This window comes from Muntiacus reevesi, chromosome 16 (genome assembly GCF_963930625.1).
Source record: "Muntiacus reevesi chromosome 16, mMunRee1.1, whole genome shotgun sequence".
Lineage (NCBI taxonomy): Eukaryota > Metazoa > Chordata > Mammalia > Artiodactyla > Cervidae > Muntiacus > Muntiacus reevesi.
In genome coordinates, this window is record NC_089264.1 from 1,545,712 (window position 1) to 1,571,249 (window position 25,538).

A 25,538-nucleotide genomic window follows, 5' to 3' on the forward strand; every position below is an offset into this window, starting at 1 on the left:
ATCGACTATGCCAAAGCCTTTGACTGTGTGGATCACAACAAACTGTAGGAAATTCTGAAAGAGATGGGAATACCAGACCACCTGACCTGCCTTCTGAGAAATCTGTATGCAGGTCAGGAAGCAACAGTTAGAACTGAACACAACACCACAGGCTGGTTCCACATCAGGAAAAAGGGTATGTCAAGCCTGTATATTGTCACCCTGTTTATTTAACTTATATGCAGAGTAAATCATGAGAAATGCTGGACTGGATGAAGCACAAGCTGGAATCAAGATCGCCAGGAGACATATCAATAACCTCAGATATGCAGGTGACACTACCCTTATGGCAGAAAGCAAAGAAGAACTAAAGAGCCTCTTGATGAGAGTGAAGGAGAGTGAAAAAGTTGGCTTAAAACTCAACATTCAGAAAACTAAGATCATGGCATCCGGTTCCATCACTTCTTGGCAAATAGATGGAGAAACAGTGGACACAGTGACAGACTTTAGTTTTTTTGGGCTCCAAAATCACTGCAGATGGTGATTGCAGCCATGAAATTAAAAAGAGGTTAAAAGACGTTTGCTCCTTGAAAGAAAAGTATGACCAACCTAGACAGCACATTAAAAAGCAGAGATGTTACTTTGCCAACAAAGGTCCGTCTAGTCAAAGCTATGGTTTTTCTAGTAGTCATGTATGGATGTGAGAGTTGGCCTATAAAGAAAACTGAACACCAAAGAATTGATTCTTTTGAATTGTGGTGTTGGAGAAGACTCTTGAGAGTCCCTTGGGCAACAAGGAGATCCAACCAGTCTATCCTAGGGGAAATCAGTCCTGAATATTAATTGGTAAGACTGATGCTAAAGCTGAAACTCCAAGAGTTTGGCCACCTGATGCAAATAACTGACTCATTTGAAAAGACTCTGATTCTGGGAAAGATTGAAGGAGGGAGGAGAAGGGGATGACAGAGGATGAGATGGTTGGATGGCATCACTAACTCAATGGACATGAGTTTGAGTAAACTCTGGGTGTTGGTGATGGACAGGGAGGCCTGGAGTGCTGCAGTCCTGGGGTCACAAAGGGTTGGACCCGACTGAGCAACTGAACTGAATTGAACAGTAAAATGGGGTTTCCATGTTGGCTCAGTGATAAAGAATCCATCTGCCAATGACGGTGATGTGGATTAAATCCCTGTGTTGGGAAGACCCCCTGGAGGAGGAAATCACCATGCACTCCAATATTCTTGCCTGGGAAATCCCATGGACAGAGGAGCCTGGTGAGCTAGTCCATGAACTCAAAAAAGAATTGGACGTGACTGAGCAACTAAACAACAGTGGTAAAACACACTTTCTTTTAAAATATCTAAGTCAGCTAATTCTATATAACTACATTTTTATCCTCCTTTCAAGTTTATTTATTCTTGTGTTAATTTTTCTTTATGCCTAAATTGATGCTCTCTTTGCACAATATCCCTGGAGAAGTGTATTTCATGGGTCTCAAAGAGTCAGACATGACTGAGCGACTTTGACTTGCACAATGTAGTTTTTATTATCTATCCATCTATTTTTAGTTATATTTACTAATATGGCATTTTTATATAATGCCAAGATAATCCTCTTTTTTTCTGTTTCTTATTCTGTGATCACTTTATGAAATCATACATTTAAGAAAAATTATCCTTTTCCCCCTAAATAATTGCATTTGTAATCATTTCATTTAATTAACTGATCTCTCCTGGAGGCTTGGGTAAACAGAGAAGCAGAAAGATTGCAAAGTGAGCTGATTTTCTAAGAAAATGATCAGCTTACAGACTTGCATTTTTAGAGCGTGTGATTTGAAGTCAATAGAGTCCATCAATTACCATTCCATCATTACCATTCTCGACTGATTTCTTTGTCATGGAATCCAGAAAGGAAAATAGCAACTAATTTGTCCCCCAAATTTGCTTCATAGTTTAATGCAAGTGTAAGCTCTCAGTTAACGCTTGCTAATATATTGCACTCTCGATGCTAGCCTTTAATGAAATGCCAAGATCCTTTGAGAATCATGTCAAATCAGCACATCATTGATTTTCTTTCTACTTAGAATTAATGATATCATATTATGGTTTGTGATTTTTGAAAGGATGCTTGATCTAAGTACTCTATGTAGAGAGGCATATTTCCCAGTCCTGTCATTCCAGCTTTTCTCATGTATTGCTCTATATTCATTAGTGTATAGTTACTCCATCTGGCAAATATAAAAGAGCTGGTGTAGTTATAAGACAACTTGAAAGCTTGACACATATAGTAGGCTCAGGAGGCCAGTAATGTGAACGAAGACGAATGATTTGAAAGCATTGCAGCACAATCGTTTTGAAGACTTGAATGTTGAACTCATATATTCTTTCTGAAAGGAGACACATTAGGGTGTCACACCATCTTAGAACTTCTTGATCTTGCTACATTACACGTTACCCTATATTTTTGTTTACTTTTTTGTGCCTGTACTCTGTCTCCTAATAACAGCCCCAATTTAAGGGCATCGCCTGTTTTTAAATTAATCTATACCTTTAGCAATTAGCACAGTCCTTTATGTAGAGGGTGACAGTTTCAATCCACCAAAGAATATTTCTGTAGTTGTTGAATTTAATTTCTCATTGGGATCTCCATTCCTGGGAGTAGAAAATAAATGGCATTGGGTTTAGGCTTTCCGTTTCTTTTGCATAGGGGTTTGGGGATGGGAGGTAGGTGGCAGTGAGATAAGACAGGGCTTGTTGGGACTGACTGCACATCCACTCATGGACCACTGATATGTCATCCATCATTTTATTTCAGCCTTGGAGGAGTGAACCCATTGCTGTTAATTTTACCTTCCTTTCCTGAACTCAGAGCCCTTTCATATTCAACCTCTTTAAATGCATCAGAGTTCATTTGGTTACCCCCTGACCATGCTGGCCTGTAAGTATGTAAGGACCTCTGGAAGCTTTGTCTACCTAAATACTGGAGTTGTTGTGCTTTTCTTTTTTTTTTTCAAATGTTTGAGAAGCACAGCTCATTTTTTTCCTGTTCCCTAGATTTATAAATTTATCTGAGGGTTCTGACTTTGGTTCAGAAAATCTAGAAAAGCTATATTTTGTTGGATAAGGCATGAGTTGTGAGTAGTGAGGGAGTCTAGTTTCTAGTTCACCTGAAACTTTTAGATCTTTTGCTCAAGCAAGAGTTTTTCCTATTCTTCCAAATCTAAGGACAGAAGGATTAGAGGGTCATAGTGTAAGAAAATATTTTAAGAAAATATAGAAAATTAGCATGAAACATCTCTCTCCAAACATTTAAAATTATTCAATGAATAGATGTTGTCACTGGTGATTAATTTCTGGCATCTTGACTACATAGCTTTTAATCAAGACCTTTTGTATAAGAGGCTAAATTAATATTTTCTCTTTTTATTTTATTAAATATTGTCCCTCTTTTCTAGATAGGTGATAGATGGGCATAAAAGGGCTAATTGTTTTAATTTATAAAATTTTTGGATGTGCACTGACACATTAAAACATTCGTTCATCTTTCAATCACCATTTGCCCACTTCAATTTAAAGGATATTTTATCCTTTGTTACAAATATAGATTATACTCTAATTTGGGAGCTATGCAACAAAACTTGATTTCTGACTTGGACTCTGACCTTGACCATTCACCTTTTCTTTCTGGAACACAGTTTCTTCTTAAAATATGATATTGATTGATTTTAGTAGATAATTTCTCAAGACTTACTAGAATTCTATAATTCTAGTAAAAAGTAAAGAATTTCAACTATATAAAAATGGTAGTGATATTGATGAGATTGTATTGTGTGTCCTGCGCTTAGTCACTCAGTCATGTCCTACGCTTTGCGACCATGGACTGTAGTCTGCCAGGCTCCTCTGTCCATGGGATTCTCCAGACAAGTATACTGGAGTGGGTAGCCGTTCCCTTCTCAGGATGATCTTCCCATCCCAGGGATCGAACCCAGGTCTCCTACATTGCAGGCAGATTCTTTACCATCTGAGACACCAGGGAAGCCCATTGATGAGGTTCACTGATCAATTTTCTTCTTTAATGATTTATAACCTTCGTAACATGTTAAGGAAAGGTGAACAAATCTGGAGACCACAACTCCTGAGAGTGATTTTTTCTGACAGTGGTACATTCTGGGGAATTAAGCTTCCTGAGTATGTCTCGTTTTCTCTTTTAATCACATCTTAATTTCAAATACCATGACAATAGAATTATTTCACTTTAATTCAGTTGCTTGTGAATGAGACATATGTACATTAATAACAGATGGTAACACTATCTTAAAGATTCAAAGCATTATTAAATATTCGAAGTGAGTTATTATTTTAGATAATGCAGTATTATTCTTTTGTATGTTATTTAATAATTCTAGCTACACATATAAAATCATAAAGATGTTTTCATTGTAGTTCTTATTTAATACAATATTAAATGTGGTTTATACAAAATAAATACTTTAAATAAATAAGATACTTTCATTTTTTGTAAAACATCAACTCACCAAACTTTGAGGCGAAGACTAGTCATGAAAGCATGAGGTTTTCAGTTTGGAGGTGTTCACCTCATTCTCAGCATCCTCGTTTCCTGATGTTGTTAATTACTGTGCCTCTGGAACAGGATCCAGGTGTTCTGATTTCCTCTCTTATTTGTAAAGTATTTCACCCTGACCTTTTTCCCATTCTTTTCAATATTTGATCTTTTCCTGTCTGAACATTTCTGCCTGCTTTTGGAGCCCTGCTTTTACTTCTTTGTCAGATTTCAGCTAAATGGTGGCTTCATCCTGGATCTACTGCTCAATGAGATGAGCTAACATTTTGAGAATGTAAGCCATTCTCAAAATATGCTGTCTTTTTTCCTTCATAGCACTTATTCATGACTTGTAATTTTTATACCTGTAACTTTTGTGTGTATGTTGTATTTATTTGGTTGGTATCTGTCTTCCCACTTTGAGTACAATCCACTTGAGGGTAAAGATCTTGTATTTTTTGAATTGCATTTGTTTCCCATTTCCTAGGATAGTGTCTGGCAAATATAGTGCACACTCAATTTTCAGTGAGTAAATTAAGGTGTAACTTGATGAGTTAGGGTGTCCACTATAGTCAAAGCAGTGTGTTTGGGCATTTTACAAAAGATGTTGGAAACAGACTTATCTGCATTCACATATCTATTTGGTGAAAGCATTCAGATTCATCAAAAACCTAAATATTTAAAAATCACCTTTTCTAAATAAAAGTGAAAGGTTTATTTATTAAATTTAGCTTTCTTCTTCCCACTAACAAAACCAAAGTAACAAAAACCTGTGGACCCAGTAACCACAGACACAAATCTGCTGCTCAAGAGTAATTATAAAGACCTTATATGCAAATATAAAGGATGCATCAAGAATGAAAAAAAATTTAATTTAAAATTTTGAAGTGAGTGTTTAAGGAATCAGGAAGCATTCATAAGTTCTAGAATTGAAGGTGTTTTCATTGTGCTTTGGGGAAATTGTTTATCTTGCTTTGTGCCTTGCCACATTCATTTCAATTTAAGGTATTTCCATAGGAGTGAATTAACAATTGAAATGCAAAATAGGTAACTCCCTGAGAATTTGTATAAATTCTCAGAAATTTTCCTTGAAAATCGGTGAGTCGTATTCAACTACTGCTACTAACTGACTAAATAGTTTCAAAATGAGCAAAGACATGAAGAAGTGGCAGAGGATTCACTGGGGGGGCCACACGTTACTTATTTCTAAATGCACTTGTGGTATAGTGAAAGTCTTATGTTTGTAACACATCCTGGTTTGGTTTTCTTTGGAATGTAATCCACTGTGGCTAGTGGCCACACAGTTTGAGTTTTTCTTCTGCAACTTGTTCCGATTATCTTCAAGGACATTCATACTTGTTTTTCTCACTCTAGTTATATAGCTAATTATTTAACATAGTTTCTGGCATCTCTTTTGCAATCTTCTATTTATCATCCTATTTGCAAGCTTCTCTACTGTTGCATGGTTTACAATCTTCCAGTTTTTAGGGAATCATTCTTAATTTCATTGCTTTTAAGAAAGTGTTTTAGAACGAAATCGCTCACAGTAGTGTATCTGGAAGGGATTAAATAGCATGTCAGCTTGTTGTTGCCAATAGTGAATAAGGGGTAGGAGGACTTTACTCAAACTCATCACTCACTGAGGGCTCATCACAGTAATGCTCAAGAGGGCTGTAACTTTCTTCTTTCCTAATAGCAGCTATGAAAATAAAACTCCTTTTAATTTATCCTTGTGAATTTCACTTAAGATCCCAAGCCTGAAGTGTGTGTGGGTGTGTGTTGGTGGTGGGACTCGGGGGATGGGCTTGGTGGAGTGAAGTCAAACCCCACCAGCTGTCTGCTTCATTAAGATCACTTGTGTGGTCCAAGAACAGATTAAAGGGCATAACTAAAATTCCAAGTAGGGATGAAGAATAGTGATTTTTGAGCACCTTCTTTGTGCCAGGAACAAAGAGTTGGGATGGTCCTCACACCATATCACTGATAATTCATTTCATTCTCTGAGATATGAAGGATGAGAAGGAAGCTAAGACTCAGAAAGTTAAAGCTGTCCAAGCTGGCCCCTGTCCTTGGGTGCTTCTAGAAAGTACTTTTTCTCATGCATAAAGACAGTCTTTACTTCTTAAAAGAGAAATATGTACTCATTTAAAATTTGAGTTTCTTAAGATCATTGTACAGAAATAAAGTATAATGTTTAGCCACAAATCATAAGGCAGAGAGGGCCCTGCCTGGTTCTGGGGGCCCCTTATGGAGAGGAGGAAATGTATATTCACCTGGGGGCATGCAGTACGGTAAGTCCTCTGTATATGAATCTTCAAGTTGTGGGCTTTCAAAGCTGTGAACATGTGTTTCCATGTCCAATCACATGTTAGTTCATATATCTGGCATACCTTGTGATGTGACCATATCCTGTATAAGTTGTGTTTTTGTGTACTTTAACCTACAGTACTGTATAGATACTGTATAGTATCTTTATTTCAAGCCCAGGATGTCTGGAAGCAAGCATAAAAGCAGATGTGATGCAGCTTGTACTGTACTGTACTTTACAAAGCACTGTAACATTAAAAACAGTATGAACATCATGAAAAAGCAAAAAGATATGACTCTGAAAGATGAACTTCACAGGTCAGAAGCTGCCCAATATGCTATTGGAGAAAAGCGGAGAATTAGCTCCAGAAGGAATGAAGAGCCTGAGCCAAAGCAAAAACAACACCCAGTTGTGGATATGCCTGGTGTTAGAAGTCCAATATGCTAAAGAACAATACTGCATAGGAACCTGGAATATTAGGCCCATGAATCAAGGTAAATCGGAAGTAGTCAAATAGGAAATGGCAAGAGTGAACATTGACATTTTAGGAGTCAGTGAACTAAAATGGACTGGAATGAGTGAATTTAATTCAGACAACCATTATAACCTACTGTGAGCAAGAATCCCTTAGAAGAAATGTAGTAGCTCTTATAGTCAACAAAAGAGTCTGCAATGTAGTACATGGGTGCAATCTCAAAAATGACAGAATGATTTCAATATGTTTCCAAGGCAAACCATTCAATATCACAGTAATCCAAGTCTACGCCCCAAACACTAATGTCAAGGAAGCCAAACAGTTCTGTGAAGACTAAGACCTTCTAGAACTAACACCCAAAAATGATGTCCTTTTCATTATAGGGGACTGGAATGCAAAGGTAGGATGTCAAGAGATACCTGGAATAACAGGCAAGTTTGACCTTGGAGTACAGAATGAAGCAAGGAAAGTTTAACAGAGTTTTGCCAAGAGAATGCACTGGTCACAGCAAACACTCTCTTCCAGCAACACAAGAGATGACTACACATAGACAACATCAGATGGTCAATACCAAAATCAGATTAATTATACAGAAACTCTATATAGTCATCAAAAACAAGACTGGGAGCTGACTGTGGCTCAGATCATGACCTCTTTATTTCCAAATTCAGACTTAAGTAGAAGAAAGTAGAGAAAGCCACTAGGCTATTTAGGTAAATAAATATAATCTCTTACAATTATACAGTAGAAATGAAAAATAGATTTAAGATATTAGATCAGATAGACAGAGTGCCTGAAGAGCTATGGACAGAAGTTCATAACGTTGTACAGGAGGCAGTGATCAAAACCATCTCCATGAAAAAGTAAGGCAAAATGGTTATCTGAGGAGGCCTTACAAATATCTGAGAAAAGAAGAGAAGTGAAAGGCAAGGGAGAAAAGGAAATATATACTCATCTGAATACAGAGTTCCAAAGAATAGCAAGGAGAGAAAAGAAAGTATTCCTAAGTGAACAATGCAAAGAAATAGAGGAAAACAATGGAATGGGAAAGACTATAAATCTCTTCAAGAAAATTAAGAGATACCAAGGGAACATCTCATGCACAGATGGCCACAAAAGGACAGAAACAATATGGACCTAACAGAAGCAGAAGCTATCAAGGAGAGGTGGCAAGAATACACAGAAGAACTGTACAAAAAATATCTTCATGACTCAGATAATCACAGTGGTGTGATCACTCACATAGAACCAGACATCTTGGAGTGTGAAGTCAAGTCACACCTGATGCCTTAGGAAGCATCACTACCAACAAAGCTAGTGGAGGTAATGGAATTTCAGTTGAGCTATTTCAAATCCTAAAAGATGATGCTGTGAAAGGGCTGCACTCAATATGCTAGCAAATTTGGAAAACACAACTGTGGCCACAAGACTGGAAAAGGTAAGTTTTCATTCCCATCGCAAAGAAAGACAATGGCAAAGAATGTACAAACTACCACACAATTGTCCTCATTTCACATGCTAGTAAAGTAAGGCTCAAAATTCTCCAAGTTGGCTTCAACAGTACATGAACCAAAAACTTCCAGTTTTCCAAGGTGGATTAGAAAAGGCAGAGGAGCCAGAGATCAAATTGCTAACATCCATTGGATCATAGAAAATGCAAGAGAATTCCAGAAAAACATCTATGTCTGCTTCACTGACTACACTAAACCCTTTGACTATGTGGATCACAACAAACTGTGGAAAATTCTTGAAGAGACAGGAATACCAGAACACTTTACCTGTCTTCTGAGAAATCTGTATTCAGGGCAAGGAGCAATAGTTAGAACTGTACATGGGAAAACTGGTTCCAGATTGGGAAAGGAATATGTCAAGGATGGATATAGTCACCCTGTTTATTAAACTTTTATGCAGAGTACATCATGAAAGATGCTGGACTGGATGCATCCTGGAATCAAAATTGCCAGGATAAATTTCAATAACCTCAGGTAAGAAGATGATACCACTTTTATGGCAGAAAGTGAAGAGGAACTAAAGAGCTTCTTGATGAAGGTGAAAGAAAAGAGTGAAGAAGCTGGCTTAAAATTCAACATTCAAAAAACAAAGATCATGGCATCTGGTCCCATCATTTCATGGCAAATAGATGGATAAACAATGGAAACAGTGACAAACTTTATTTTCTTGGGCTCTAAAATCACTGCAGATGATGACAGCAGACATGAAGTTAAAAGACACTTGCTCCTTGGAAGATAAGCTATGACATTCCTAGACAGCATATTTAAAAGCAAAGATACCCTTATGGCAGAAAATGAAGAGGAACTAAAAAGCCTCTTAATGAAAGTGAAAGAGGAGAGTGAAAAAGTTGGCTTAAAGCTTAACATTCAGAAAACTAAGATCATGGCATCTGGTCCCATCACTTCATGGCAAATAGATGGGAAAACAGTGGAAACAGTGTCAGACTTTATTTTCTTGGGCTCCAAAATCACTGCAGATGGTGATTGCAGCCATGAAATTAAAAGACACTTACTCCTTGGAAGGAAAGTTATGACCAACCTAGACAGCATATTAAAAAGCAGAGACATTACATTGCCAGCAAAGGTCCATCTAGTCAAAGCTATGGTTTTTCCAGTGGTCATGTATGGATGTGAGAGTTGGACTGTGAAGAAATCTGAGCACTGAAAAATTGATGCTTTTGAACTGTGGTGTTGGAGAAGACTCTTGAGAGTCCCTTGGACTGTGAGGAGATCCAACCAGTCCATCCTAAAGGAGATCAGTGCTAGGTATTCATTGGAAGGATTGATGCTGATCCTGAAACTCCAATACTTTGGCCACCTGATGCGAAGAGCTGACTCATTGGAAACGACCCTGATGGTGGGAGGGATTGGGGGCAGGAGGAGAAGGGGATGACAGAGGATGAGATGGCTGGATGGCATCACTGACTCAATGGACATGAGTTTGAGTAAACTCCGGGAGTTAGTGATGGACAGGGAGGCCTGGCATGCTGCGATTCATGGGGTCCCAAAGAGTCGGACACGTCTGAGCCACTGAACTGACCTGAACTGACATTACTTTGCCCACAGAAGTCCATATCAGCAAACTATTTTTTTTTCCAGTAGTCATGTATGGGTGTGAGAGTTGGACCATAAAGAAGGCTGAGCTCTGAAGAATTGATGCTTTTGAACTGTGGTGTTGGAGAAGACTGTTGAGATTTCCTGGGACTGCAAGGAGATCAAACCAGTCAATTCTAAAGGAAATCAATCCTGAATATTAGTTAGAAGGGCTGATTCTGAAGCTGAAACTCCAAGACTTTGGCCACCTAATGAGAAGTTCTGTCTCATTAGAAAAGAACCTGATGCTGGAAAAGATTGAAACCACTAAGAGAAGGAGATAACAGAGGATGAGATGGTTGGATGTCATCACTGCCTGAATGGACAGGAGTTTGAACAAGCTCCAGGAGATGGTGAAGGGCAGGGTAGCCTGGCGTGCTGCAGTCCATGGGGTTGCAAAGAGTTGGACACAACTGAGTGGCTGGAAAACAACAACAACAAGAATGAAAATGCTTATTTTTTGTGTTTGTTTTTTATGTATCACTTTTATGAAAATTGTCATAAGCCTACTATGCTATATACTATTATACTATACAGTATAGTACCGTATAGTCAATTTTGTGTGTTGGGTACCTCGGCTAACTTTGTTGGACTTACAAATAAATTAGACTTATGAATGTGCTCTTGGAGTGCAACTTGTTCATATGTAGGGGAATTACTGTGTTCCACTCCTAAGACAGAACAACATTCAGCTTCACTGACAGAGATAAAATTACAAATCCCAGCATGGAATGACTTCTGTCCAACCACTCCCTCTACAGAAAGATAAACATCTATTAGCAATTTTAAAGATCTCTTTTGGAAGTCATATTTGTAAACATAAAAATATTCTTGTAATTATGTCTAACTGAATTTCATTTCACAGTTAGTGTCTTTCTCCAGCCCTACATTGAATATTCTTAAAGAATATTCTTAAAAGCAGCTCCAGACCTAATTATAATATTCTGTATAATAGAACTCCTAAAAAGTGTTATTAGACTTTCTCTGAACCTTATTTTCTGTAACTGAAATTTTCAGTTTTTTTAGGAGTTACAAATAAGTTTTTCTATACCTCATTTTGACTCCTTTGTCCAAAGCAGCCAAATTATTACCTCTGCCAGCCTTCACCTCTTCTACAATGTTTTTCCATCCTCTTTGGGGCACTTTCATTCCCTTTGCCCTCTATGATGATGAAACTTTGGCATTCTTCCTGTCTTTCTTTTATTTTTTCTTTTTCCTCTTTGACTCTCATTAGATATGAGTACCTTAAATTTCTGACATTGGCCTTCTGTATTGACTTAGTGTTTTCTCCTTGGATAACTAGTTCTACCCCTAAGGCTTAGCTATCAGCACTGTGTTCATGCATCCCTGATGCACAAATCCAGCCCTGTCCACTTTCCTCAGCTTCAAAAAAACACTTTAGATTTTCTTGTCCCTCTTTCTGTCAAATGAACTTATGCCGTCTCTGTTCTACAGAATCCAGTGTAGTCAGGTCCAAACTGTCAGCCTTACAGTTCTGTGTTTCTTGTAACTGTTTTTCACCCAAAATAGAAAGTAAACATGTATTGCTATACTTTATTTTCCTCATTTGTCAGGTCCTGGCAATTATATCTTCAAAATACTTCTCTTTTCCATCCCCATCTTTCATTTCCGTCACCATTGCCATTGGTCAGTAGATCTGGTTCTCCAACCACTAATGCCTTTCTCCTTTAGTGTTTCTCAGAGTCCTGAAAGTTCCTGCTCCTCTATAAAATTTAAATGTCTTCCATTGTCAACATATCCGATGCTTAATTGTGTGTTTGGGCATTTTAAGATATGGTCTCACCTTAATTTTGGTGACTTTGTTATTCATAATATCTGTCCAAAGACCCTCTCCTTAGCAAGTTAGGCAGGAGCATATTCACATTTGTGTGGATTAGCTTTATCTTTTGTTTTCCCATCTCCACCCCCCCCCCCCCACACACACACCTTTTCTTTTCACATCTTCCTCTCCTTTATTTTTCAGTTGTCTGTCATCCTTTGTCAGATCAGGCAAATGGGTAAATATTCCTTTTATCATTTTGCACATAGATATCAAAGCACTGATTGGAGTTATTACATTAACTACTACCACTGTTAATTTCATGAATGCTTTTCTTCAAAAATATAGTAAAAATATTAGTTTAAGGAGTGGAAATTGTCAGGAGAACGGAAAAAAAAAATCTCTAGAGAGGAGATTTGGGGGCTTGGAGAAAAGTGCTATTTTTGGAATTTCAGGTCATATTGAGCACTCCATGGACAGACAGAAGGCTAGGCTTTAGGATTTATAGGCATCTCAAAAGTTCATTATGGTCAGCAAGAATATCCCATAAAGATACACCAATTGACTCTAGCCAGCCTGATGTACAATTCATTGTCTGAAATATTGTTTCAGCCAGAGTATTTTGAAGGTGAGCTTAGAGCAACTGTAAACGCAAACTTTTTGAAATAATGAAAATGATAATAATGATAATGATATTCTGTGGTGGAGAAAGGTATTGGAATGGTGGGGAAGAGACACTTAGGACTGAAGTCAGTGCCTAGTGTTTTAGAAATGTTCTGGTCCTCAGAGAGTAGGCTTAGGTAACTGAAGTTCTGACATTTATTCAGATACATAAAGGTTCCAAGGAAACAAGTGGGTTCCATATTTATTGATTTAGATATTTTTCTGCCACTGAACACATTTGCTAATAGAATAGAATTTTGTTATATAATGTGTGAATTCTATTGAAAATTGAGATATGTTACTTCAAATAAGACATATTAAAAACTGGCCCAGTAGCCAAACAGCTCTAATCCTGCCCAACCTTAGAATATCATGGAAGAGAGTTTGGAACATTGTGATCTAGGGTATTTTCATCAGTTGCATCAAATAAGGAAACTCTCCTTTGTATATCTAGGTTCTGTGCAGCCCTGACTGGAATGCTTATATTGAGTTTATCATATTTAATTTGGGGAACATAAATCCTATTTCTTTAATGTCCAACAAATTGTGCCTTATATATTTTTGATTACTTGATTTATTTCCTTAAGCTAATACCCCATTTCAATAATAAAGGCAATTTTATAAGTTTCTGTCTTTTATTATTTTAAGACATATTGCTTTCCGATGCAATGATTTCTTTCCATTATATTATTTCTAAGATTTCCATTTAGCATGTTAAGTTGTCAGGATTTTTAGTACTAGTTTTTTTTTTTTTCCCCCTCCATTAAAAATAGATTTGAGAAGTATAAATTATTGTGGGTAATTAAGGGATATGGCCGACAAGCACTCTTAATGCAGGGGACATATCTCTAATGGAATGAAAATAACGCTACCTTCTTGTATAAAGTCTGGCAGAGTGGACACCCAATAAATACTTGTTAAGCAGGTATTTCATGAGTATGTGTATGTAAGGAGGAATATATTGTAGGACAGAATGGTGCATACTTTAAGATACGTTTTGTTTAACATATCAAGATTTTAAAAGAAAACACACTTGAAATGCAGTTTTTTTCTATACCCTATTTTATTTAGACCTTTTAATCCTGAAAAAAAATATTTATCATTTTCCTCTATAGAGAATACATCAAGTCCCCTACATATGAAACTTCAAGTTGTGAGATTTCAAAGGTGTGAGTTTTTTTGCATGCTTAATCACATTATGTTAGTTCATGTCTCTGGTGTATTGATTGTTCAAATTAATAGTATTACAAATAGTATGCAATAAATTATTGTACTTAGATGTATGCATCTTACTAAATTTATAGTGAGGTTACATCCCAATAAACCCATTGTAAGTTGAAAACATTTTAATTCAAAATGGCATTGAATACACCTAATCTATGAAGCATCACAACTTAGCCTAACCTACTTTAAACATGCTCAGAATATTTACATCAGTGGAGCAAATCATGTATTACAAAGCCTGATTTATAAAAAAAGTGTTTAATATCACATGTAGTTAATTAAAAACCATGCTGAAAGTTAAAAAAAAAAAAAGAACAGAACTGTTGACTCAATCTCGAATTATTATAAGTGTATCAGTTGTTTAGCCTCATGATCCTGTGGTTCACTAGGAGCTGAACTGCCCAGCATCATTAGATATAGAACTACATATCACCAGTCCAAGAAAAGATCAAAATTTCAAACTCTAAAAGTGAGGTTTCTACTGAATGTGTGTAGTTGTCTTGCCATCATAAAGCTGAACCATCTGTCAGTAAGTCAGTTGAACCATCTGTAAGTGCAAATCTACTACATTAGATCTTTCCTGAAACAGACTTCCTCTTCTATTACTGCAATCTGTTTATCCAAGTGATCAAGAACTTCATTTATAGTGTTGAATTATAAATCAGAATGGAAAAACTGTAACTAATCTTTAACAAATTCTTAGACATTTAAAAATGATTATATGCTTTATCATCAACAGAGTTTGAGTTCTTTAATCTTTCATCATAGTGTCAGGGTTACCAAGTTTTTTGTTTTTGTTTTTTTTAATTGTAAAAATTAGTTTAAATAAACAGTGGTAATACTACAGATAATCATATTAAAAAAATGTCTACTTATGATGAACATATGTGAAGGTAAAATACTAGTGACATATTTATAACTGAAGTTATTTAGATCTATGTTCTCTGCCCTTGCTTGAAAATGCATACATTTCTAGAAGTTAAATAGAAATAGATTTTAAAGATAATTTTTCATGATCTTTCCTTCATGGACATCTTTCCTTCATGAAAATTTGAGATATTAAGCATAAAATCAATTCTTAGCTTTCACTAAGATGAAATATGAATACTTTTCAAATTATTTTCATTATTTGACAGCATTCAATGCTGGAGACCTGGGTTCGATTGCTGGGTTGGGAAGATCCCCTGGAGAAGGGAATCCACTCCAGTATTCTGGCCTGGAGAATTCCTTGGACTGTATAGTTTATGAGGCTGCAAAGAGTCAGACATGACTGAGTGACTTTCACTTTCACTTTCCTCTTTGAATTACATGGTTAAATGTTCATTAACACATTTTGTCCTTAAACCACATAATTAGAGATTCACATTTATAAATTAGCAAAAGTTAGGCAAATAAATCAGAATATACACATGGTGAGGAAATGTTTTTGAGTTCTTAACTTCTCCTGAAGCAGTCTTTTACTTTTGCCCAATCATGGTTCTAATTTAATTTAAGGGTTCTAATTTAATTTAAGGGCTTCCCTGGTGTCTCAGACAGTAAAGCATCTGCCTGCAATGCAGGAAACCTGGGTTCAATCCCTGGGTTGAGACGATCCCCTAGAGAAGGAAATGGCAACCCACTCCAGTACTCTTGCCTGGAAATTTTCATGGACAGAGGAGCCTGATAGGCTATAATCCATGGGATCAAAACGAGCTGGACATGACTGAGCAACTTCACGAGAGTTTAAAGTGAAAAGGTTTAGCTTTTGAACTTCAGCAATGATTACTAATGTAAGTGGCTGACTTTTGAAAAGCAGTAAGTTAATAAATCTCATAAGTTTATCTTATAGTTTTTGTAATGCTGTGTCTTTTGCTTAATTGATGAAACTTCAAATAATGTAAGAAATAATGGGTAGGTCTCCTTGATTTTTATGTTGTCTTAGAGACATCATTATTCATCCATCCATCAAACTTGTACTGAGTAACTGGCAAACTCCAAGGACAAGTGATGTTGCCAAGAATGCTTCTTATTGAAAATACATTTGTTAGTGGGGAGGGCTTCCTTGGTGACTTAGATGGTAAAGAATCTGCCTGCAATGCAGGAGACCTGAATTCAGTCCCTGGGTTCAGTTGAAAAAAATCTGGAGAAGGGAATGGCTAGCCACTCCAGTATTCTTGCCTGGAGAATTCCATTGACAGGGGCTACAGTCTTTGTGATTGTAAAGAGTTGGACATTTTAACTTTGTTAGTGGGAAAAAAAAAATCAAATAAATAGTTCCAATTTGGGTGTGTTAATGCTGTTATAGAGGCATGAATCATGTTCTTCAACACACAAGGAAAGAAAGGTGCGTGTATGTGTGTGTGTGCTGAAGGATTTCAAAATAATTTCAGAGAGAGGTGGAACAAGAGAAGATGTAAGAGAATTCCATGAAGGCATAGACTTGCTAGGAAACAGCAGGTCATTTGTTATGGCAGAAGTATACACTCCAATGGTACATGAGGCTAGAAAGGCTGAGATTATAGCATAAAGAGCTTAGTAATTTGATTTTTATATTTATGGTGATGATAAACCACTGAGGTATGAAATGTATAGTGTTGTATAATCAGATTTTTGAAAGGTTTTCATAAGACTAGGATTGAGGAAGAATATGTGAAGAGTGATTAGAGTCATGAAGACTTGTAATCTATGGCAATCTGACCAAATGTGGGGTAAGGGAGGTGGATGAGCAAAGTTGACTCTATTATTGCTTAAATCAGAGGAATGATGGCTTGAACAAGAAAGTGTGTTTTCTTTAATTACTCTCCAAAGCTTCCCTTCTGCAACCCCTTGCTTCCTTCTATGTACACAAGACCGGCTACATCAACAAAAATATGTTTGCAAATCTAGTCCTACTTTAAAAAATCTGTTTCATAATGTTTCTAAAATCCCAGGTAATGACCAGCACATTAATTTAAAAAACCTCCAAAATTCCAGATATCTAAAACTATTTGTAAAATCACATAATATCAGTCTACATAGAAAAATCTTTCCCCAGACCATGACCATAAGCGAGTCCACAAGTGGAAGTTCCCAGACCTCCTGGGGCTGTTATCAAACCCACAAGTGGTGTCATTTACTGTACCTTCATAGTTAAGTTTCCATGCAGCAAAAGCCCCAGTTAACATTATTTATTTTCCATAAATGAGCATTGATATACATACAACCACAAAAAAAATCTATAGTAAACAAATGAGGATATCAACTTATTTAAGATAAATTGACATAGAATTTGTTTAAGAAAAAGAGACACATGAAACCAGTGTTCCTAGCAGCACTATTTACAAAGAAGATGTGGTACATATATACAATGTAATACTACGTGGCCAAAGAACAAATCTGAGTCAGTTCTAGTGAGGTGGATGAAACTAAAGCCTGTTAGACCAAGTGAAGTAAGGTAGAAAGAGAAAAACAAATACAGAATATTAACCTATGTATATGTAATCTAGAAAAAAATGGTACTGATAAACCTATTTGCAGGGGAGAAATGGAGAGTGGAGAAGGAATTGGCAATCCACTCCAGTATTCTTGCTGGGAGAATTCCATGGACAGAGGAGCCTGGCAGGTTACAGTCCTTGGGGTCTTAAAGAGTCAGACATGACTGAGTGACTAACACTACTATTACTATGGAATCTGGCAAAATGGTGCTGATGAACCTGTTTGCAAGGGAGGAACGGAGACACAGATGTAGGGAATGGACTTGTGTACACAGTAGGGAAAGGAAAGAGTGGGATGAATGGAGAAAGTGTTTTCGACGTATGTGTATACTACCATATGTAAAACAGACAGCTGTTGAGAAGTTGCCATATAAGACAAGGAGCCTAGCTTGGCACTCCGTGACGACCTAGAGGTGTGGGATTGGGGAGCACAGCGGGTAATATATGTATTGGTTCAGTTCAGTTGCTCAGTCTTGTCCGACTCTTTGCGACCCCATGGACTGCAGGACGCCAGGCTTTCCTGTCCATCACCAATACATGGAGCTTATCATCTCATCCTATGTTGTCTCCATCTGTTCCTCCCATCAATCTTTCCCAGCAACAGGGTCTTTTTCAACGAGTCAGTTCCTTCTATCAGATGGCTAAAGAATTGGAGTTTCAGCTTCACCATCAGTCCTTCCAATGAATATTCAGGACTGATTTCCTTTAGTATTTACTGGTTGGATCTCCTTGCAGTCCAAGGGACTCTCAAGAGTCTTCTCCAACAACATGTTCAAAAGCATCAATTCTTCAGTGCTCAGCTTTCTTTATAGTCCAACTCTCACATCCATACATGACCACTGGAAAAACCATAGCTTTGACTAGACTGACCTTTGTTGGCAAAGTAATGTCTCTGCTTTTTGATATGCTGTCTAGGTTGGTCATAGCTTTTCTTTCAAGGAGCAAGCATCTTTTAATTTCACAGCTGCAGTCACCATCTGCAATGATTTTGGAGTCCAGGAAAATAAATTCTGTCACTGTGTCCACTGTTTCCTCATCTATTTGCCATGAAGTGATGGGACCAGATGCCATGATTTTAGTTTTCTGAATGCTGAGTTTTAAACCAGGTTTTTCACTCTCCTCCTTCACTTTCATCAAAAGGCTCTTCAGTTCTTCTTTGCTTTCTGCCATAAGGGTGGTGTCATCTGTGTATCTGAGGTTATCGATATTTATCCCAGCAATCTCAATTCCACCTTGTGCTTCATCCAACCCAGCATTTTGCCTGATGTACCCTGCATATAAGTTAAATAAGCACAGTGAAAATATACAGACTTGACATACTCCTTTCCCAATTTGGAACCAGTCTGTTGTTCCATGTCCAGTTCTAACTGTTGCTTCTTGACCTGCATACAGATTTCTCAGGAGGCAGGTCAGGTGGTCTGATTTTCCCATCTCTTTAAGAATTTTCCACAGTTTGTTGTGATCCACACAGTGAAAGGTTTTGGTGTAGTCAGTGAAGCAGAAGTAGACATTTTTTTCCTGGAATTCTCTGTTTTTCAATGATCCAACAGGTATTGGCAATTTGATATATATAAAATTTGGATGATTTATATGATGGTACAGCAGAAACCAACACAGCATTGTAAAACAATTTCCCTCCAATTAAAAACATTTTAAAAAGAACAGTAAACAAAATAAAACAAAAATAAAACAGTATAGCAAATACAAAAAAAAAAACAGAAAAATAAACCCAAAATCCATAAAGTCTTTTATCTGGAACATTCCAAGTCCCAAGCATTCAAGATTTAAATATTTTTGCCTAACTAATTCTAGAAGCACAATGAAACAATTTGAACAGTCAAGGAATGAGACAGAATTTGAATTAATGTGAAGTGATAACGTTAGTTCATGTTTTCTTTATTGATTGAGAGCTAATCTGGTATCCTCTTCAACCAAAGGCAATTACAAATATTAAGTGATTACTGAGAATTTGATGGTGGAAACTCCTCGCATTTATTTTGTCATTCCCAAAGATTTCAAAAGGGCTAGAATAGAGCAGTTCTCTAGAAATGTGGTAAGAGATGAAAATTTCACTGTCACTCACATAATAATGTAACTGTGATTACTTATGTATTCATGATTGTTGGATGGGAGGGAAATCTCTTTTATATTCCTTATCATCTATGGCATTTCATGGAGCTTGGTGACTTATTCTCCTTATTTTCACTCACAATTGGTTTTCATTAATAGTGCTTTCACACCTAAAAATTGTCATTCTCCTGATTTCCTTTTAAATTTCTTGTTCACATAGCCATCCCTATTGTTATGCTGAATCCTGCTCTAGTCTGAGCTGCACCCTTGGGAGAAGCTCCTCTGTGACCCACAGAGCTGTGGTCACTGGGAGCCCCTGGCGACATTTACTTTCCTTTTTCACTTCATTTCTTGACATTAATTTCAATAGACTTTTTCCAATCCCTACTGGAAAATGCCTATTCATTTGTTAGGTAGTTAGAATAGGAAACTGGAGTCCAGAATGGCGGTGGCTAAATGACAAGGAAGGGAAAAGCCCACGAAAATAGAACAAAGAAAGGTCTGAGGACCGGAGTGAGGACCTCAGGTAGAACAAACAACACTCCTGGCTAACCCAATTTACGTAAGGCAGGCCCAGGGGGAGAAACAAACAAACAAACAAAAAACATTAAAAGAGGAGTCAAAGTGTTGCAGGAAGGGGGACGCCTTCCCAGGCCCGAAACTGGGCTCTAGTCTAACACTCAGAAATGAGTTGTCTGAGGAGACACATGCTGACAAAGCAAGAGATTTTTTTGGGAAAGGGCACCCGGGTGGAGAGCAGTAGTTAAGGGAACCAAGGGGAACTACTCTGCCGCCTGGCTCACAGTCTCGGATTTTATGGTGATGAGATTAGTTTCTGGGTGGTCTTTAGCCAATCATTCTAATTCAGAGTCTTTCCTGGTGGCGCACGCATCTCAGCCAAGATGGATGCTAGCGAGAGGGCTTCTGGGAAGTGGACGGACACGCGGTGTCTCCTTTCAACCTTTCCCGAACTCTTCCAGTTGGTGGTGGCTTATTAGTTCCATATTCCTTATCAGGATCTCCTGTCATAGAACAACTCATGCAAATGGTTACTATGGTGCCTGGCCAGGGTGGGCGGTTTCAATCAGTGTGCTTCCCCTAACAAAAGGGCTGGGGGTCTCTCTCTCTCTCTCTCCCCCGCGCGCTGGGGCGCTCTTCTCTTTGCGTCTTTGGGTTGACATGCCTCGAGGATGTATTTTCCTGCTATTATCTAAATAAAATAAAGCTGTAACATGGATCTGTAACACTGATTTGTCTAAGAGCTATAACACAGTCTGTCCAAGACCCAAGAGCTGTGACACGCTGAGGACTTTAATGTCTGTCACTCCAAATCTTTATTGTGACGATACAGAACCGAGGAGAATACACTCGCCTGACAATTTTACAAAAACTTGAACTTTAGTCTATTTTAAAGTGTTCTAAGTAGTTCTGGTTTTGAGGTAAGCTTTTTTTGGTGTGTCTTTCTTTATCCTTTGTACAATGACAATGAGTGCTCCTAAAGTTTGTGAAAAGTCAGACCTCAACACCAATTCTCTTACCTTGCGGATTTGCAACCCAGGATTTCAAACCATACAGATCATGGATTTAATCTTTGCCTGTGACATTTCTCTTTCCTTCCTACTACACCCATAAAACACTTCTCTTTTAGATACTCATAAACTTTCCATAGCAGTCTTAGTTAAAACTGTATCTTTTTTTTTCTTTTTTTCTGGACCAGTTTATATTAATGTCTGTAGAATTCGTTTTAGTGTGCTCTGATTTTCAGCTTCTCTGAGAAATTCACTGTGATCTAAAAGTTTAGTAACACATTTCTAAGAACTTGTTTCCATATGCAAAACCTTACATAATGCAGTTAAAAAGGAACTATTCTCAAGTGACCTTCTAGAATTCTTATGAAGAAAAAGTACTAGTTTAGATTTCATGTGATGCCAGCACCACTGCTGTCACAATGATAAAAAAAGATATTTTTATTTTACATATCATACAATGAGAGAGACTGTGAAGATCTTGAAGTTTAATACAGGATAACTTCTCATTTAAGTCCTTTGAAGGCAGCACACAACATAATCAGGAGTGATGCAGTCTCAAACACAACAAATTTGACTGATTCTAAGGAATGCCTTGGAGTGTATTGTCTTAAATGAAGTGTGCAGTGATATGCTTGTTGCTCTGAAACTAAAGGCTCTAGTATAGCATGGATATTCTGTCTTAAACTATGCTGTCATTTAACTTATCTTGGAAGCTGTCCTTTGGACTGAAGTGCAAGGAACCTCTTAGTAAAAATGCTGACAGGTAGTCCTTGACTACTTACCCTTTCAATGAGTTCATCTGCCATGAAGACGGGTTGTTTTTCCCTTGTTTCCACTCTCTTCAAGTCTTTGTCATATACTTGACTACTGACGGCAGCAACTCTGTAGAATGCGTGACCTGAATGATGTGATAAATGACATTTAATGGAGACTTCCACCATTTTGCATTTTATACAATGTAATTTTATACACATCTGTGATATAACATACTTTATATCAATATAATATGTACATACAAAAATAATACATAAAATCATCTAAGATATATTCTCAGACTCTTTAAGGAGAGATTAAGATTCACAATTCCAAGGAATTGTATAAATTTCTTGTGTACCTCCAGAGGTTTGTATACTTCATTTAAAAAAAAATTGTTATTAGTTGGAATGAGTGATCTAGTAATTATAAATTAATTAGCACTACATATTGCTAAAACATATGAACACATTTATAGGTAGTAGCTAGTTTTAAGAATCATGAGGGATTGATAAAGTTAAAAAAATGATATAGTTCTCTGTATAGTAAAAGTCATATTAAGGGGGAAGCATTTTGCTTAAAAGAATATATAATGCTGTATACTAATTTCTTATGTAAGATTATCAGATAAAATTCAGAATGAGCTGTTACGTTTAAGTTTAATATAAATAATGAATATCTTTTTGTATGTATGCATGTAATATTTGAGACACATACTAAAAAAAAAAATTCCCTGTTGGTCTGAAATTCAAATGTAACCCAGTGTTCTGTATTTATATTTCCTAAATCTGGTAATCTAGTCCCTGTGCATGCTTATTCATTAACTCTGATAACTTAGTATCATTATATCTGATAGCTCGTTAGAAATTATCTCTGATACCTTGTTGGAAAGTGGCTTGACTGAGAAATGTGTTTCCAAACATACTAGCCACAAGAGTCACATTGTGAAATATTTCCAAATCACATTTTATTTATACAAAACATGGTGTCTATGGAACTATAAGAAGTGATTACCAAAACCATCCCCAAGAAAAAGAAATGCAAGAAGATGAAGTGGTTGTCTGAGAAGGTCTTACAAATAGCTGAGAAAAGAAGAGAAGTGAAAGGCAAATGAGAAAGGGAAAGATATACCCACTTGAATGCAGAGTCTCAGAGACTAGCAAGGAGAGATAAGAAATCCCCCTTCAATGAAAAATGCAAAGAAATAGAGAAAAACAATAGAATGGGAAAGACTAGAGATCTCTTCAAGAAAATTAGAGATTCAGGGGGACATTTCATGCAAAGATGGACACAATAAATGAGAGAAACGGCAAGGACCTAACAGAAGCAGAAGATATCAAGAAGTGGCAAGAACACACAAAAGGACTATACAAAATTTTCTGAAAGACCTGGATAAACACAATGGTGTGACCACTCACCTAGAGCCAGACATCCTAGAGTGTGAAGTCAAGTGGTCCTTAAGAGGCATTATGACAAACAAAGCCAGTGGAGGTATGGAATTCCAGCTAACAATTTCAAATCCTAAAAGATGATGCTGTGAAAGTGATACACTTAATATGTCAGCAAATCTGGAAGATTCAGCAGTGACCACTGGACTGGAAAAGGTCAGTTTTCATTTCAGTCCTAAAGAAAGGCAATGCCAAAGAATTCAAATTACTGTACAATTGAATGCATTTCATATGCTAGCAAGATTATGCTCAATATCCTCCAAGCTAGGCTTCAGAAGTACGTGAATAGAGAACTTTCAAATGTACAAGCTGGATTTAGAAAAGGCAGAGGAACCAGAGATCAAATTGCCAACATATGCTGGATCATAGAAAAAGTAAGGAAATAAAAAAAAAAAAATCTACTTCTGCTTCATCGACTATGCTAAAGTCTTTAACTGTGTGTATCACAACAAACTGTGGAAAATTCTTAAAGAGATGGGAATGCCAGAGCACCTTACCTGTCTCCTGAGAAATCTGTATGTAGGTCAAGAAGCAACAGTTAGAACTAGACGTAGAACAACAGACTGGTTCCAAATTGGAAAAAGAGAACGTCAAGGTTGTATATTGTCACCCTGTTCTTTTAACTTATATACAAGTACATTATGCAAAAATGTCAGGCTGGATAAATCATAAGCTGGAATCAAGATTGCCTGGAGAAATATCAACAACCTCATATATGCAGATGATATCCCTTTAATGGCAGAAAGCACAAAGGAACAAGAGTCTCTTGATAAAGGAAAAAGAGGAGAGTGAAAAAGCTGGCTTAAAATCAACATTAAAAAAACTGAGATCATGACATCCAGTCCCCTCACTTCATCACAAATAGATGGGGAAAAAGTGGAAACTGTGACAGATTTTCTTGTCTTGGGCTCCAAAATCACTGCGGATTTTGACCTCAGCTAAGAAATTAAAAGACGCTTGCTCCTTGGAAGAAGCTATGACTAACCTAGACAGCATATTAAAAAGCAGAGACATTGCTTTGCCAACAAAATTCTGTCTAGTCAAAGTTGTGGTTTTACCAGTATGAATGTATGGATGTGAGAGCTGGACTATAAAGAAAGCTGAGTGCTGAAGAATTGATGCTTTCTAACTAACTGTGGTGTTGGAGAAGACTCTTGAGAGTCCCTTGGACAGCATCCTAAAGGACATCCATCTTGAATATTCATTGGAAGGACTGATGCTGAAGCTGAGGCTCTAATATTTTTGCCACCTGATGTGAAGAACTGACTCATTTGAAAAGCCCCTGATGCTAGGAAAGATTGAGGGCAGGAGGAGAAGGGAGCTACAGAGGATAAGATGGTTGGATAACATCACTGACTCACTGGACCTGAGTTTCAGGGAAGTCAGTGAGAGTGAAGGACAGAGAAGCTTGGTGTGCTGCAGTTCATGGGATCACAGAGTCAGACAGGTTTCAGTGACTGAACAGCAGCAACATGGGACTCCATGCCTTTCTCAAGCAAAGGAGTTTGGTTTAACTTCTTTCTGTCTGTGTATCTTTTTATGGAGTATAGGCAAGCTTTGTCTTCATGGTCAGGTCCACACCTTATTTATTATTGTTATTATCATTGCTATGTTTTTTCTAGTATTTTTCCTTGTGTGTAGTCAATGAATCCAGAGTTTGACCACAACCTACTTAAGTTTGATAACCATGTTGCACATTGCTATTTATGAGAATAATGTTACAAGGATTATGAGGAAATCCAACATTCGAAATGGGAGTGAAGACAAAATCAATAATCACAAATAATTATTTATACATATTATAAAAGGTTTTTATACTTGTATTTTCCAGATATTCAATGTTTGAATTTTATTATATTTCAGCTATTTGCTAAACATATGCACTAAACCATTAAGGTGACCAAATTCACAGGTGTGAACTCACAAAGCTGTGTATTTTCTTTTCACTTTATGGGATGAATATTTATTTTTAATATCAATGTATGGAGTCCTCTTCTCAAAATTAGCCTTCTTTAAAAGTAAATGCGGTTTTGATGATAAATTATTCCTCTAAGAGAATCAAGGAAGAAATTTGATGTGCTATTTCAAAGAGATGAGGCAAAATTTTAAATTTTGTCAGTTAACAGAGAGACAGAGAGAATGAAAGTTCACTTGTATTTGAAACAAAAATGAACTGTCATCGAAGAGACATTA

The 25,538-nt window shown here is 37.0% G+C and overlaps 1 pseudogene; it reads right to left on the minus strand.

Annotated features, from left to right (window-relative positions):
* The window catches only part of LOC136148008 (deoxyuridine 5'-triphosphate nucleotidohydrolase pseudogene), a 69,834-nt pseudogene extending 47,749 nt beyond the window's left edge, over window positions 1-22,085 (minus strand).
* Between the last annotated feature and the right edge of the window lie 3,453 nt (window positions 22,086-25,538).